The 16,133-nt window shown below is 39.4% G+C and overlaps 1 protein-coding gene across 3 annotated transcripts in view; it reads right to left on the bottom strand.

Annotated features, from left to right (window-relative positions):
- DACH2 (dachshund family transcription factor 2) overlaps positions 1 to 16,133 on the bottom strand; it is a 411,691-nt gene that overhangs the window by 134,471 nt on the left and 261,087 nt on the right. The gene's annotated exons all lie outside the window — the stretch shown is intronic.

Consider the following 16,133-nt stretch of genomic DNA (forward strand, 5'->3'; position numbering starts at 1 on the left):
TACATCACTTTTTATCCGCTTTATTGCCTCTGCAATCATATTGAGTGTGTCCATCAATACAAACACTACAAATGAACAGACCTAGGAGTGACCTAAAATTTACTAGAAGGACGAATTCTGGCTAGATCATATTTGGAAAATAATAGAATGTTTTCATTGAAGCCAAGCTACTCACTGCTGCCAAGGCCATCAACATTTCAATACTAATATTCTCCCAGTGATGGCCATGAGTCAGAGAATAATACAGCATTCCAGGAGACACAAAAAGGACTATGGAAAGATGCATAGTAAGTGTAAACTGGCTTGTCCTTAAGAGTTCTGCTAAAGACACCACCAAAGATACTTGAGACCCAAAAAGGAGGTGGGCCAGGCATGGAACAAGAGCTACCCAGGATGCGAAAGCATGGAGAAGGTATAATCTGAACAATGGAGGGAACAGCCCTTTAGATGAGATCATAGAACCATTGAAATACTGAAGTTGTACCACAAAGCCAGAGGCAGTACTCACAAATGCAGGTAGCAACTACTTCTTTTTGTGGATATTCACATCACATTTCAAGTGACGAAGGATGGGTATGGCCTCAAGTAGGCTTATTGTTACAGTTTGGGGAATTTATGATAAAAATTAATATCAATTTACTGACATTTACTATGTCTAGGGAAAGTTCCTGAGGGACACAAAACATAAGACATCTTCATTGACCTCAAAGAGCTTAAAATAATAACTTCTTCAAATGACAGCTCTGTCCTCACAATAACTCTGTGAGGTAGGTACTTAGGTACATTACTGAGGCCCAAGAGAAGACACAATGCCTCTTTGACCTTCACTGACTTCACCTGTAAAACGAAGAGTTGGATAGATGAATAAAGGAAGGGGACAGGAAAACAAAAGACATTGGGACAAAGGGAATCATTTTGTTAAAATGCATCAACTGAAAGAAAAGAAAATAGGACATAGTGTTAAACTATAAACCTAAACTGTAAAATTTCTCCTCAGTATTGGGTTTAAAAAAGGGCTTGTGAAAAAGTAAGCTTCTTCTCCAATACAACTGGTTTAAGGAAGTCATGGTCATGAGAATCACAGAAAGCAAATCATGGAGAAGCAGAGGACTGTCCATACAAGGTGACAGGATATGAATTCACAGCATGATGTGCCTGTCTTTGGTATTTCCAGAGAATCTGTCACCAGAGCTTATTTATCTTTAGTCTTGCAAGTGACAGTGAGTTAAACAGAAGAACTCTGCCTAGTACACCCAAAGCTGAGGACCTCATGTCTAAAGAAGGAACCTATATGGCCAGCCCCTCTTTCTGACTGACTCAGGAGAGGACACAAACTAGAAAAGGTATTTGTGACCTTTTCTTCAAACTATCTGCTTTTCACGGATCTTTGGTGACTAATCTCTCTAGAACAAAATGAACGATGCATCCCCGTAGCTGATAGACAAGGGAACACCAGATAAAATGTGCTTTTCATGCAGCTATGGCAAGAGAATGAACAAAATACAGTCCACCACACACTCTGCACTCCAATAGCGAATAGCAATTTGTAAACACCAGTTTCTTTTTTCACTCAAATGTGTATGATGCAACTGACAAAAAATCCAATAAACTTTAGAAAAAGGGCATTGAGAGTATTCATATAACCAAGAATCACAGAATCCTATAACTTGAGAGGACAAAGGAAACATAGCATCTGAGACAGCACAGGGTCATGGAAAGTGCAGTGAGTTCAAATCCTGCTTCTGCTACTTATTCCCTCTGTGATCTTGGGCAAATAATTTAATCTCTTTTGGCCTGTTTCCCCTCAATGAAATTAGGATGTAGAACTAGGTCACCTCTAAAGACCTTTCTGGTTTTAAGACCTAAGATCGAATCCAACTCTCTGATTTTACAGATAAAAAAATTGAGGCTCAGTCACTGGCAGAGGAAAAAGAACAGAGGGAGATCTGACTGAGGCTGGATTTAATTTTTAAAGTCCTAAAGCAATTTAAATGATTTCCTGAGTTTTTGTGAAAACAGTCTTCATATAGGATGTCTTGAAATACTACATTGCCATGTACACATTGCTTCTCATTCCTCCTCAAGTCTTTGCTCGTTCATCATCCATATCCCACCCCCAAACTATAGATATACCCCAAGACTGTCCTGGGTCTTCCTCTCTTCTCTTCACCTTTTCTCTTGTCACCCTCTCATCTTCTATTCTCTATAATTTGGCTCCCATCTACTTCTCCCAATCTGTATTTGTGTTTAAATTGATCCCTCTTTTCAACTCTTCCCTGCAAGACATCTGAACGTGTCTTCATATAGAAAGTGGCCAACCAGCTAAGAAACAAAGAAAAGAATCAAAGCTGTACCAAGAAAAGGACTGATACTGAAACAGTTTATAGACATATAAAGAACTTACTCTCTACCATTAGACTGAAACAACTGAGTTTAGTATCTGGCCAGCAAGATTCATTAAATTTTATCACCCTAGGCCAAAGCCCCAACTGATCTACCATAGCTGTGGTTCTGTCCAGGATGGCCAAGTATCTCATCTCTACATGAGCTCTGTATAGAAGGAAATAGAGAAAAACACTAGGAAATGTACAAGAAATTGGAGGTGGTAGAAATGAGGTAGATAGAGCCACACAACATACCAGATACATATGGAAGAAGATGGAGGAGGTGAAGGGGAAGAACAGGACTGGACAAGACAGTAGATATAGTGGGGATTTGGGGAAAGTGCACAGAAACATCTTCTAGTGAGATTCACCATGAGCATGCCAATGAATGGTGTTCTCCAAGTCCCACATCCCATTTGCTATGATAACTGGGCTCACCAACATGAAGACAGGTAAGGGTGTGTGTGTGTGTGCATGCGTGTGTGTGTTTGTGCATGAGCACACATGTGCCTATGGGCTTCAAAGTGAACTACTTTGCAGGAAATAAGGTGATTTTCTAGTTTCCTAACTGGTCACTGTGCCCATCCTTTCTTATTACTTTGAAAGCTTTGCTGTCAAAACTGTAAACAAGTAAATTAACTAAAATGCAACTATGAGTAATCAGATCTTGAGGCTTACAATTAATTAACTAAGTGAAATGGAAAGCCAGCACATTGCAATATGGCTTCATATAAAAACAAAACATTTAATTAAATTAACAGTTAAGGCATTGCAATGAATAACATTCAAAGAAAGAAACGAAAAGCCATTGCAATGTGCCACGTTCCCTCAGCCTAACAGGCAAGCACTGTGTAGCCACTCATTCACAATTTGCATTCCGGGCTGCTCTGGGTCAAGTCCGTTGTGCTAAAACAGGAATAAAGAAACATCTGGTAGGATGGAATGTTAATGTGATATACCACACTGAATCTAATGGCAACAGTTCGGAAATTTCTTATAAATCACTAGTTGGAAGATATGGGTCTTTTCCTTTCAAACAGAAGTGGCATTCAGGATTGTATTCAGGAGACATCTGCATTTAGCAGTCCTTTTATTTGGAAAACGCTTGGACTCTAGAAATATCTGTGTTGCACCTAAAGGGGAAAATGTGCACTTGGATCTAAAAGTAGAGCGATTGAGAAGGGGGGAATCCACATGTGAGCTCAGCAGCATAAACAAGGTTCCCTGTTTCCTATTTACCGCTGGATGCCCATAACAGAGAACAACTGGCCCAGTGTTCCTCAGGTAGCCAGGAGCAGCTACCAAATTAAAAACAGCTCTGCCTAGAGTGATGGCTCCGAGGATCTCGCTGGCCAAACATGGTCGTGGAAGGCTCTACTCGGCCAGATCTCAGGAAAGTCATTTGAGGAGGGGGGGCATGGGGTATTGACAATTCAGAGTTGTTGTAGCATAAGTAGCTTGGGAATTTGGAAGAGGGGGTATAAGTTTTACCTTGAATACGTGTTGGTGTGTGACCAAGAGCAAGTCACTTAACCTCTTGGAGTGCCAAGCCACTCTCACAAGTAAGTTGCTGATCTGCAGCAAAGGAGGAAATTCCTACATCTCTGAGTCTCCCAAATCAATGAAATTCAAAACAAACCCAAGAAAAGACCTCCCAAAGTCTACAAAACATATGTAATCACACACACTGGTTCCAGAACAAGGCACAGGCATTCAAGGCAAGAGATCTACACCAGTCAAGGTGTATACCAAGGCCAATCTCTCTTTTGCTCCATGTCTCTCCCAGGGGAGCGAGCTCTGTATTTGTACCCACATCTCTTACTGGGTCCAGTGCTGCCTTTTGAAGCAAGTTCCGCTCCACCAATCCAGGGAACCTAACCATGGTAGGGTTGCCAAAGCTGCCACTTTACTCCTGCTTGTGTGAGTTTCTATACAATGCATCCCAGGCATTTAAAAGTCCAAAGCAAACAGACATCTCTTTGGATAGTCCTATTACAACTACTATTATGTGAGTACTTGAGAAATCAGCAATTTTATGAGCAGAGTTCCCTGGCATAGGAAGTCTCAATCAAAAATGATCTATCCCACCTCCTCCCCCCCATGAATTTCAGAGATAAGTCCTAGGGAGCTGCCTGAGGCAAAGAGAAGTAAAGGAACTTTGCCAGGGTCCCAGGACTAGTAAGTTTCAGAGGTTTGATTCAAATCCAGGCCATCCTGACTCAAAACCTAGCACTCTCTTGCATACCAGGATACCCCTACACATCCCCTATCCCAGAATTCCAAATATGAGAGGAACACTGCCTGTGAATGTCATTCCTGGACAGTGAATCCTAATAAAAAGGAAATAACTCTTCAACTATCTGTTCCCGGTCTTAGATTTTAAGCGCTCTCTCTCTCTCTCTCTCTGCCCCCTCTCTCTCTCTCTCTCTGTTTCTGTCTCTCTCCTTCTCTCTCTCACATACACACACTTTTTTTTTAATACTGAGCAAACATCAATCATACCTCTTATATGTGGTATAGGCTTGAATGGGAAATTCACCAACTTTCTTTACATAATAACTAACAATTATTAATTAGCCTGCTGATGCCTGTCAATAGGGGAGTCCACTGTTGTCTTAGAAATCCAAGCCATAGGGACACTTCTAATAGCAATGGATAGAAACATTTGAAAAGGTGATCTATAAGCTGCAGAACTCACCTGGATTACTGAAGAGAGACAATTGAACTTGGGTTATCTGTGTGACTATGGGTAAGCCACTTCACTACAACAGGGTCTTTATATGACAATGGTGAGGGTCTTACTAGTCAATTTTCTAAGCTTCCCTTCTGGCACCAATAGTCTATGAGTTGATGATTCTAATATCAACACTGGTATTTCTGGAAAAAAGCCAACGTGAAGCTAGAGGATCATTTAGAAGTGTTTGGGCTTGGGTTTCCAGTTAGCCCCAGTTTTCAGGCATAATTCTCCTTTCAAATTGTGACTTTTCCCATGCCATTTCAAAGCCAGAGACATTTATATAATATAACCTCATTCTGATCTAGAAAGAATGTATATTTCCCAGAACATTCCCTATTCTGGCCCAGCTATATCCGAGCTAAAAGCTAGAGGGTACTTTGAAGCCCTCCCCACTCTAGAGGTCACACTTCCCAGTTTGGGCCTACCTATCTCTATTGGTGTTACAGACAATGGGCTATGCCAAGCTAGAGATGAAGTAGGACAAGTGGTACCATGGCGGAGTTCAGACTCAAGCACTGAAGGAGCAATTGTTTTTCACTGCCATGCAAATTCTTGCCTGCCAGCCAAGGTGGCTTACCATCAGATTGGAGGAGCCATAGAGTCTCCTGAGAGTCCATGCTTTCAAGGTATCACCCTTCACTAAGAAACTATGGATCACATTTAATGTAATGGCAAAATTATTTTATTTCTTCCTCTCTCCATTATGAAGCAGAGATTGTAGGGTGCTTTTTCAATGTTTTTGGTTAAGCCAATCAATAATCATTTATTAAACATTTAGTATATGCCAGGCACTGTGCTAAGCACCAGTGCTCCAAAGAAAGGAAAAAAGTGGTCTCTGCCCTCAAGTAGATCCCATTCTAATCCCTAAAGGTAACATATAAATCACATCATATACACAAGATACATACAGAAGACAGTATTGGTGGGGAGGACCAGAAAGGCCTCCTGCAGAATGTGAGATTTCAGCTGAGTTTTGAAGGAAGCCAAGGAAGCTGAGAGAGAGGAGATAGCCACACAAAGTCAGAAGATGGGATGTCATGGCGGGGGGGACAGGAAGTGAGCAGGTTGGTGAAGCTGGATCACTGAGTATGGGAAGTAGAGTGAAGTGCAAGAAAATGGGAAAAATAGGAAGGCGACAGGTCAAGAAGGGTTTTCAAAGGCAAACAAAGGACCTGAGAGTTAATTCTGAAGATAACAGAAAGCAAGTAGAGTTTATTGGGGGAAGGCAGCGTGACATGGTCAGAACTATGCTCTAGAAAATCATTTTTGCAGGTGATTGAAGGACGGATTGGAAAGGAGAGAGCCTTGCAGCTAGTCAATTATCACTTTTCTTTGAAGGATTGATAGCTAGAGCAAATGGAAAAGCAAAGCAGCATTGGCTTTGGGGATAATACCAACACCTTGACTGATGCTTCTTTCTTCCAACTACTCAAAGAAGATATTTAAGAAGCCCATTTAAACAGGGTGTCCAAAATGAATCTGTGTCAGAAAATAACGGCCTTCTTCCCCCCTTTCATGAGGTTCATATACCATATCAGAGAGTCACTCTAGCAGCTGCTTCAGTTTAACTGTTTTTCCTTCTAACGAGGGAAGCCTTCCTGGGGATGGGGAGAGAGATCCAGACATAACTGCAATATGAAAACAAAAGATTTCACTAAAACTTAGAAAGATAACTTTAGAAAAGAAAATAATATACCCATGCACAAAAAGACACCCATGAAAATAGGCCTCAAAGATGTCTTTTGTTATATATATGTGAGATTGTCTTTCAATTTCCAGATTGTAAAATTCCAGGTTGAAAGCTTGCAGGGAGGAGACAGAGGTGAAATCTGAGAGTGCAAATCATCCAAATATTAAGTAACCAAAGAAAGACTTGAACACAGGGTCTCTGACCTCAAGGCCACGCTCTTGCATTATACTACAGGAGCCTCCCAAGAGACAGGTTGTATTGCTTTTCCAAAGGTCACTCAGGTGGCATAGGCCATCTCTAACCCCACTGGAGATGGACTCCAAGGCTAGTGCTCTGCATACCCACTGTACACGACACATACAAATGTCACCTACCTAACAGCCATATTCTTGAAATAAAGTGGTAATGAAATATTGAACCATTAAGTCAATTCACTGTGGACCCCCACATCAATAATAACAAAAAGCAATTGAAGGAAAGCCTGCAATTGGATGATCTGGTGCCCCCTCAGCAGGTACCACTAATAGGTAAAAATGAGAGAGAGCAAAGTAGCAGTTACCAGTAGTAACCAGAAAGGAAAGTGGTGGTGGGGGCTGGGTGAGGAGAGAACCAAGGCTGTCCAGATATATCAGGATAAGTAACAAAGATAAAATGTGTTTCAGATATAATGATTTTCACTTGAGGAGCCCTTTCATAGTTTTTGTGGATCAGCTGTTTCAGTCATGTCCGACTCTTCGTGGCCCCATTTGGGATTTTCTGAAAGATACTGGAGTGGTTTGCCATTTCCTTCTCCAGATAATTTCACAGATGAGGAAACTGAGACAGACAGGCTGAAGTGAATTGTCCAATGTCACACAGCTAGTAAATGTATGAGGTCAGATTTATACTCATGAAGACAAGTCTTCCTGATTCCAAATCTGGTGCTCTATCCATTCATTGTACCACCTAGTTGCCCTTTCAGAACAGGAAAGAGTGTCATTTCATGTAACGTTTGCTTGGGTGTATATTTTAGGAAAGATTAAAGCAGATGCAATGGCAAGTGAAAATGTCTCACCAAGAGGCTAAAAGGAAAATCAAGAACCATGATTCCAGAGGAACGTTCTATTGCAGGAGTAGGCTAAAGAGTCATTTGGTTTAGAGACAAATACTCCCTGGAGAACTCCTGGGATGTCCTCTTTTACTTTATGTTATGACATTATATTTTGAAATGCAAACAAAAGCCAAGCAGAAAATGCAGCCATGTTGGTCTTAACCTTCTCATCAATTACATTTCTCAACTGTCCTTGTATCCCCAGTGCCTAACACACAAAAAAATGCTTAGTATACTTTGTCTCAAGGAAAAGCTCTGGGGTCATCATTTTGTCTCCACCATTAGAGCATATTTAAAGGTATTCAAAGCCTTTTTCTTTTCAATAAATTTATTATTAACATTTTTTATTCTGAGTTCTGAATTCTCTTTCTCCCTCTTGCCCCTTCCTTCACCCATTGAGAAGGCAAGAAATACGATATGAATGGGACATGTGAAATCATGCAAAACATATTTGCATAAAAGAAGGAAAGTAAAAAAAATCATACTTCAATCTTCACTCAGAGTTCATCAGTTATCTGGAGGTAGAGACCATTTTTCATCATCAATCCTTTGGGATCATCTTGGATCATTGTATTGCTGAGAACAGCTAAGTCTTTAGCAGCTGATCATTGTTACAGTATTGCTGTTACTGTGTACAACGTTTTCTCAGTTCTGTTTACTGCACTGTGCATCAGTTCATATAAGTCTTCCCAGTTTTCTTCTGAAACCATCTTGCTCATCATTGCTTACAGCACAATAGTATTCCATCATAATCATATACCACAGTTTGTTCAGCCATTCCCCAACTGATGGGCATCCCCCCACTTTCCAATTCTTTCCCATCATAAAAAGAGCTTCTATAAGTATTTTTGTACATATAGGTACTTTTCCATTGGTATTCAATTTCAATCAATTTCAATGAATTTCTCTTGAACGCCTGCTATGTGGAAGGGCAGGTCCAGACCCAAAACAACAGCAAGAGCGATAACAACAACAGGCAAAACTTTGTCCTCAAGGAGCTTCTAGTCTACCTTAAGGATAGCATCTTCTGCTCTCCTTTTTTTAGGACGAAACACACATTAGGAAGGATCAGACATATTCAGAACTACAACATGAGTATACAGAAGAGGGCAAAGAACTGGGCCAGAAAGAATGGAGGAGAATAATAATCCTATTCACAAATGATAATACCAAAAAGACCTGAGCAAATCAACAGGCTATGGCTGTTTCTGTGCCAATTAATAAGAGGCCATTTCCTTCCTGTGATGTTACTTTGTGCTATAGGGCTTCCTCTAGCCTACATGATGCCATCTTTCTCACCTCTGTGACACTTTTTCCATAAAACTGTTCAGTTCCATTCTATTAAAGGTTATGTTTACAATTGCTCCATAACCACTGGCATTACCAGGGGTGATGGTTACTTTTTGTTCATATGCAAGATCCACATCATGCTCCTATGAACGTATGTCCCTGATTTAATCATTCCCAACACTCGGCCCATGGATTCATGAGGTCTCCTCAATCACATTATAAGACGCTTGATGGCAGAAGCCGTGCTTCTTGTGTATCATCCAATGCATGGCGTAGAAGCTCAAAACAGACTCACTGAAGGAAGGGATGAGCCTTATAAATGGCTTCCAACAAGGAGACGTGTGTGAAACAGCATGGAGGCCAACAGGACTGGATCACAACTATGGGGGAAGGAATAAAGTTTAAGAAGATTAGAAAGACACCAGAGAACCAGGTTGTGAACACCTTTAAATGCCAGACACAGGACTTCATATTTAATTCTGAAGGCAAAAAGGAGATACTGGAGTGAACTGCTAAGTTGGGGGGTTAGAGGCATAATTTGAACTCAGATCTTCTTAACTCCAAGCTCAAGTCTTTGCTCATTATGCCAAGACTCTCTTGATGCAGCCTAAGACTGCAATAGTTGTTTTTTTTTTTGACTATCATATCCCATTACTCACTTGTACTGAGCTCACAGTCCATGAAAACTCCAAGCTCTTTCATGGGGAAAAAAAAACTGCTTTCTAGTCATGTCTCATCCATCATATACTTATAAAGTTGATTTTTTGATTTTGCATTTGTTCCTATTAAGTTAAATCTTATCAGATTAGGTCCAATGTTCTAATCTGTCAAGATCTTCTGGGGATTTTGATTATAATCCCATGTGTTGGTCAACAGTTTTGTGCCATATGAAAATTTGATGAGCATGCTATCAATCAAGGCTTAAAGATGTTAAATAGCACAGGGCACTCTACCTGTGGACCCCTTCCAAGATAACAACAACTCATTAATAGACTCTTTGGGTCTAGCCATTCAATGCCTTCCAAATCCCCCCAAATAAACTAGCATCTGCCCCACATTTCTCCATCTTTCCCCACAAGACTAACAGAAGAGACTGTCTCAAATAATTCATTAAAATCTAGATAACCTAAACATGCAGGATTCTCCTGACCTCCCAGTCTAGTCACTCTATGAACAAAAGAAAATTAAGTTCATCTGCTATGACTTTTTCTCACTCTTTGGGATCGCTATATCTTTTTCTAGATGATTACTACCTGTCCCTCTAATAATACGTTCATGAATTTTATGAGGAATCAGGTCAAGCTCAAAGATACATTGCCAACTCCATTCAATTTCTTTTTATGAAAATCAGAACATTTCTCATTCTCTAGGAAAAGAGAAGATTGTAAAAGTCTTCCTAACCCAATGGCTTCTCACTGAGCAGTATCAAAATGCATCTATGCCAAGGGTTCTTAATCAGAATTCCACAAACCCCAAAGCGGTCCATGGGTAGATTCCAGAGGGTCTATGAACTTGGATGGGAAAATTACACTAAAAAACCATGACTGATTTCCTTTCTAATCTTTTATATTTCACTGTATACATTTAAAAAGAGTATTCTGAGAAGGGGGGTCATAGGATCCAACCGATGGCCAAAGGGGTCCATGACACAAAAGAGGCTGAGAATCCTTCATCTAAGGAGTGTTTTCACTTAAAATTTTATGTGAAATGTATGTTAGTTTGAAATCAAAGAATGTTAGTATTTTAATCCAGCCCTAGTAAAACAGAATTCTCAACCTTATGTATTTATTTGCAAAGTGCTATTACTCGAGGTCTCCAGAATAGTCAAAAATCACAGATCAAATTTGTAAGGGATGTTAAATTCCATCTCATCCAACCTTCACATTTTCAACTTTGCGGAAAATGAGGCCCAGAGGCGATGAGTGCAAGGTCACACAAGTAGCAACTGACGCCAGGCCCTATCACTTCAAAGCCAAGGCTCTTTCTACTGGATCACAGTATAGATGGAGATAGTGCTTAACAGGGTAATAGGTAAAGATGAAATAACTAATATAGGTCATTGAGGGAAGAGAATTCACCTCCCCCAAAGTAATTAAAGCCCTAGGGCTGGTGGGTGGTTTGCCAGGAGGCACACATCTTCTAGTTTCTAAATTCTCTTAGTCCAGTTAACAATAAGGTTTGGAAAGAGAAAACAAAACATGTTCTAAACACATACCCAACAGCCTCAAAGGGCTGAAGGAGCAATCTAATTCAAATGGAAAAAACAAAACAAAGGCTGCAAAGAAATTTCTCTCTTTCTGCAGGGAGTTTTTGAATGCCATAGCCTGTTGGTTGGCAATATGGCTGACCTTAAGATGGCTACAAATGAGCAAATAGATATGTACAAGTGATAGGCAGAAGAAAACTTACTACTAGAATAAAATTAGAAATACTGAGCAGCTGCAGGAAACGTTGTTACAATGAGATATAAAATTGGGAGTCTTTGGAGGATTTTATGGCCCTAGAGGAAAGGCCCTAGGTTCAAATCCCAACTCTGCCACTTACAAGCTATATGAACTCTCTCTAAACCTCAGTTTCCTCCTCTGTAAAATGAGGGGATGAATCAGATGACCTCTAAGTTCAAAATGTATGAGTCTGCTGATCTATGGGAGAACATATTTTGACCTGCTAGAGGGTAATTTTACTTACCCAACTCCAGTTTTTTTGGCCCCCAGCCCTCTCTTTCATTCCTGTTGCTTATTTTCTTTTGCTCTCCTTGTTATTCCAATTCCATGGTGTAGCTGGGTGGCAGTATTTCCATAAAACCAGGAGTTGTCTATTCACAGAGATGTGTGTAATTTGGGAGAGTTCCAGAATAAAAAGTACAATTTCCATACACTGTGTACCATTATTATTACTTCTGGTGACCTGTGTAATTAAGCCCACTTCCTGGTTAGCTAATTAGAGTTCTTCTCCATCTTTTCCACAAAGGAGAGTATCTAGTGTGGTTTCTACATATGTTTCTCTGTGTGTGTGTGTGTGTGTGTGTGTGTGTGTGTGTGTGTGTGTATGGGGGAAGGTCATAGGGGAGGTCCTTTTTGAGCCTTGTGGACTCTGTATAGTCATGTGGCTTTTCTCTTTTTCACAGGCTCATGTTGCCTCTTCCCATAGGGATCTCTAATGGGATCAACCCATTTTTTTATGTAACAAGGCAAGTCATGATTCAATTAGCAATATGTGTTGCTTTGCATGTATAACAAGATTGATAAGGAAAGCCATTTTCTGTTTGCAGTTGAGATGGTCACTTCTAATGATTCCAAAATAATACATTTTTCAACCAGCCTCTGGGCCTGGCACACCATAAGCAATAAGTGTGTGCTTATCAATTAATTCATTTACAATCAAAAACCTTGAGAAGAGGCAAGCTACCAGTTTCAATATTTTACTACATGCAGATGCATGGGCATATGTGTTGTATACATGTCAAATACCATCTTCTTTCCTTTTTAAACTACAGCAAATGCCTTATTTTCCTGGTATCTCATGAGAATAAGCCTTTTTAGATACCCAATGGTTGTTTTGTTGTTTTGTTTTTTGTTTTTCCACTTAAAGTTTTCATAAGTGAGGATAAAGAACCCTTTCCCCAATTAATCATTGAGTAACTTTGACTGGTGAAGAGAGAAAATCATATTACAAATGAACAGCTACCTGTTATCAAATTACAAGGCATTTTAATCAAAGGGCCCCCCCCCAAAAAATGACCAGTTAACGTGTTTCCACTGACCGTGGGGGATTTTTTTTCCAGTTAACAGCCTCTGAAGAATGCTACCTTTTGATTCTTGTCTCCAACACAAAAATGATTGTCCCATTTAGCCAGGGTTCTATCACATAGATCAGGGAATCCTATTTACTCACATACCCTGGGAACATTAAAACACAATGGCGTGATTGTCTCTGGGAGAAAATTTTAAAGATTGACTTTTTCCCCCCCAAAAAGGGGGCTGAGATCAAAAGGTAACTTTAATAGATGTTTGACTAAGGTCAGCCTCCGAGGAAATGGAACACTGAAGATGAAAGAGAAGAAATGGATTTGGCTTCTGAGCTTGGCCAAATCCATTTGGCATTGTTTAGCTTTTATGTAATACTTCAGTTTGGGGTGAGATATTGTGGCTGAAATGAGTTGGCTCCCATCTGAAGGCTTTAATGTCTTTGTGACACTTTAATATTTAGCAAAGTTGAGTAAACCAAAATCCGGCTTTCTTACCTATGCTGGTACTTAGTGAAATTGTCACTAAATGGACAGTAACTGGTGAAAGAGATGAATTGGTTTTAAAGGGATAGGAAAATGAAAATTGCTCCTGGCTTTTTCCCCCAGAGTAAAATCACCATGGTAGTCACCCTGATCAGTATGATTTTAAGTGGCATTATTTAGAAGATGGTTTTACCATCAGATAGAAGAATTCTAATTACCAATATGTAACAATTCCCTAGACAGAACTAGCTTTGCTTCATCGAGAGGATGCTGGCATAATGAATGTGTTTTAGTTGTTAGTGCCATTAATTAAATGGTACTCAAAATTCTGGATGCAATTAAGCTGGACCTGTAGACTAGAATATGGTGTGCTATAGATGTGTGTGTCTGGGTGAGGGTGTGTGTGGAAATGACAGTGTGGAAAGAAGGGGAAATTATAGGACATTTCATTTATTTAATATTCAATGGACCTCAAAGTTTATAGATGATCATATGATGATATGAAAAGGGTGCTTATTTTTCATAAACAGATAAAATAATGCATGAAGAGGTAAATGAAGTAAGTTGTTCCTATCTCACTGCATGTGGGAACTTTAATCAAGAAGATACCTTATTTTTTGTCTTCAAAATTACTGCCAATATGTAATCATTATGATTAGACAGGTAGCCTGGTGTGGCTAGAGGGATGAACCCTGAAACTTACTAGCTATTTGAACATGGGCAGGTCACCTAATCTCTTTGAGGCTCAGTTTCCCCCATCTGTAATATGAGGGTACCACCTATGTTCCTTACCTCACAGACCTGCTTTAAGGCACAAATGAAAGATTGCCTGCACAGTGATTTGCAAATTTCATAGCGCTATATGAATTTCAGTTATTATTATGATAGTAATAGTATTAGAAAGAAAATGAAAAGGGTACTATTCTAATAAATTTAATGGAGTGTTTTTTAAATACCCACATAAAAGTTTCCTATGACCACATGTAAATATAGTTTCAATAACTATTCAGCTAAATTAGACACAACCCCACCCTACTCCCATAAATTTCACTTTTGCCAAAAATATCACGACTATGGCTGGTGAGAGGTTTTAGAGTTTCTTTTTGGAATTTATTCAGAGAATTGCCTCATTGTGTTACTTTTTTCTGTGTGCATATACTGTCTGAAAGTACTTGTAGCCCATAAGGTTTTGACAAAATTGGGGCAAGAGCTCTGTAACATCTACCATTTAACAAAAGGTTTCAATCTATTTGTACTTATTTGTAAAATAAATGTTTATTCATCTTTTATTTTTATATAATCCTACATTTTCCAATTTATCCCTCTTCCCTCTATTTCTCAGACCTTGAATAAAGCATCAAAATGCTTCTGACTTTTGTGGTTTATTTTGAATCCTACTAGCAGCTTCATTAAAGATATTCACTGTGTCAACTGTTTCTTTGCTGATTCTCTAGGATTTTTCATCAGAAAATAGGGAAAAGGAAACAAATTTTTTCCTCTTTTTAAGTCTAATTTCTTTCTCCTGTCTTATAGACATTGTTGGCATTTCTAGAACTATGTCAAGTAACAGTAAGGAAGGAAGGCATCCCTGCTTTAGCTCTGTATCTACTTGGAAAGTATCTAGTGTTTCTACATTGCATATAATGCTAGCTTTGCGTTTCAGATAGATACTTACATTACAAAAAAAGACACCTGGTAGAATAGAATACAGAATATGAAGGTCTCTCAAATCTACTCATCTGAGAGAAGAATGGGTAGGCAGACTAAAAACTATCTTCTCTTCTGCCTTTTGAAAATCTGGATAAAAGAACATTCATGAAGTTCCTTCCCTGTCCTGACTCTTTACTTCCTCTCCTTACAGATGTTGGACTTAGAACCAACAACAGCAACACTTTCGCCTATGACAGGAGACAGAGAGGGTAAAAGAACTATGCAACTCTTCTATGGCACAGATCTCCATTTAAATGTTCCATGGATCAAAGGTTCTGATTAAAATACTTGAAGGCTCCAAGGACTTATAATATGTTTGGCATTCCTTTTTGAAGAGGAAAAAGAACCAATGTGTCAGGGAGCATTTGGACTGTTTCCATTTGCTAGGGTAGGAATCTCTCCAAAAGAGGATATGTCCTAGCAGTGATGCAGTGCCCTTTCCTACCAGCCCTTGTTTGAGAGTGTCAGAGAAGAATCAGAGTAAACTGTTGTATTTGTGGGTTTTGAGAATCATCAGGCTGATTTGTCTATTCCAGTCCTGAGGAGTAAGATTAGTACTTTGAATGGGGATGGGGGGGAGTGGAGAGAAGAGAAGAGACTTTTTGCTAGAAACCTCTTCATCATAAGGATCCTGAAGTATTTTTCCATAACAACGAACCCAGCTGACCAAAAATTGCTGAGCCAGAGCACCTGACACAGTATTCTCAACGATATTTTCTCATTGAAATATACCTGTACTCAACAACCCATATTTCTTAATCACCTACTATGTTTAGGACATTTTGTTAGGTGCTAGGTTTAAGTCATGGCATAGGCAAGGCTGCTGCATACATCTCTGACTCTGGGCTTCAAATCTCAGCTCTGCACCTTCCTGACTGAAGATGTTTAATCTAATGAAGTAATGTATGTAATGTGCTTTGTAAAACCTTAAAATTTTGTGTCTATTATTAATATTATTATTTATCATTGGGATATTACCCTTCAGTTGCTAAAACTAACAA

Source organism: Phascolarctos cinereus, unplaced genomic scaffold (assembly GCF_003287225.1).
Source record: "Phascolarctos cinereus isolate Bilbo 61053 unplaced genomic scaffold, phaCin_HiC Scaffold_8;HRSCAF=390, whole genome shotgun sequence".
NCBI classification, from domain to species: Eukaryota; Metazoa; Chordata; class Mammalia; order Diprotodontia; family Phascolarctidae; genus Phascolarctos; species Phascolarctos cinereus.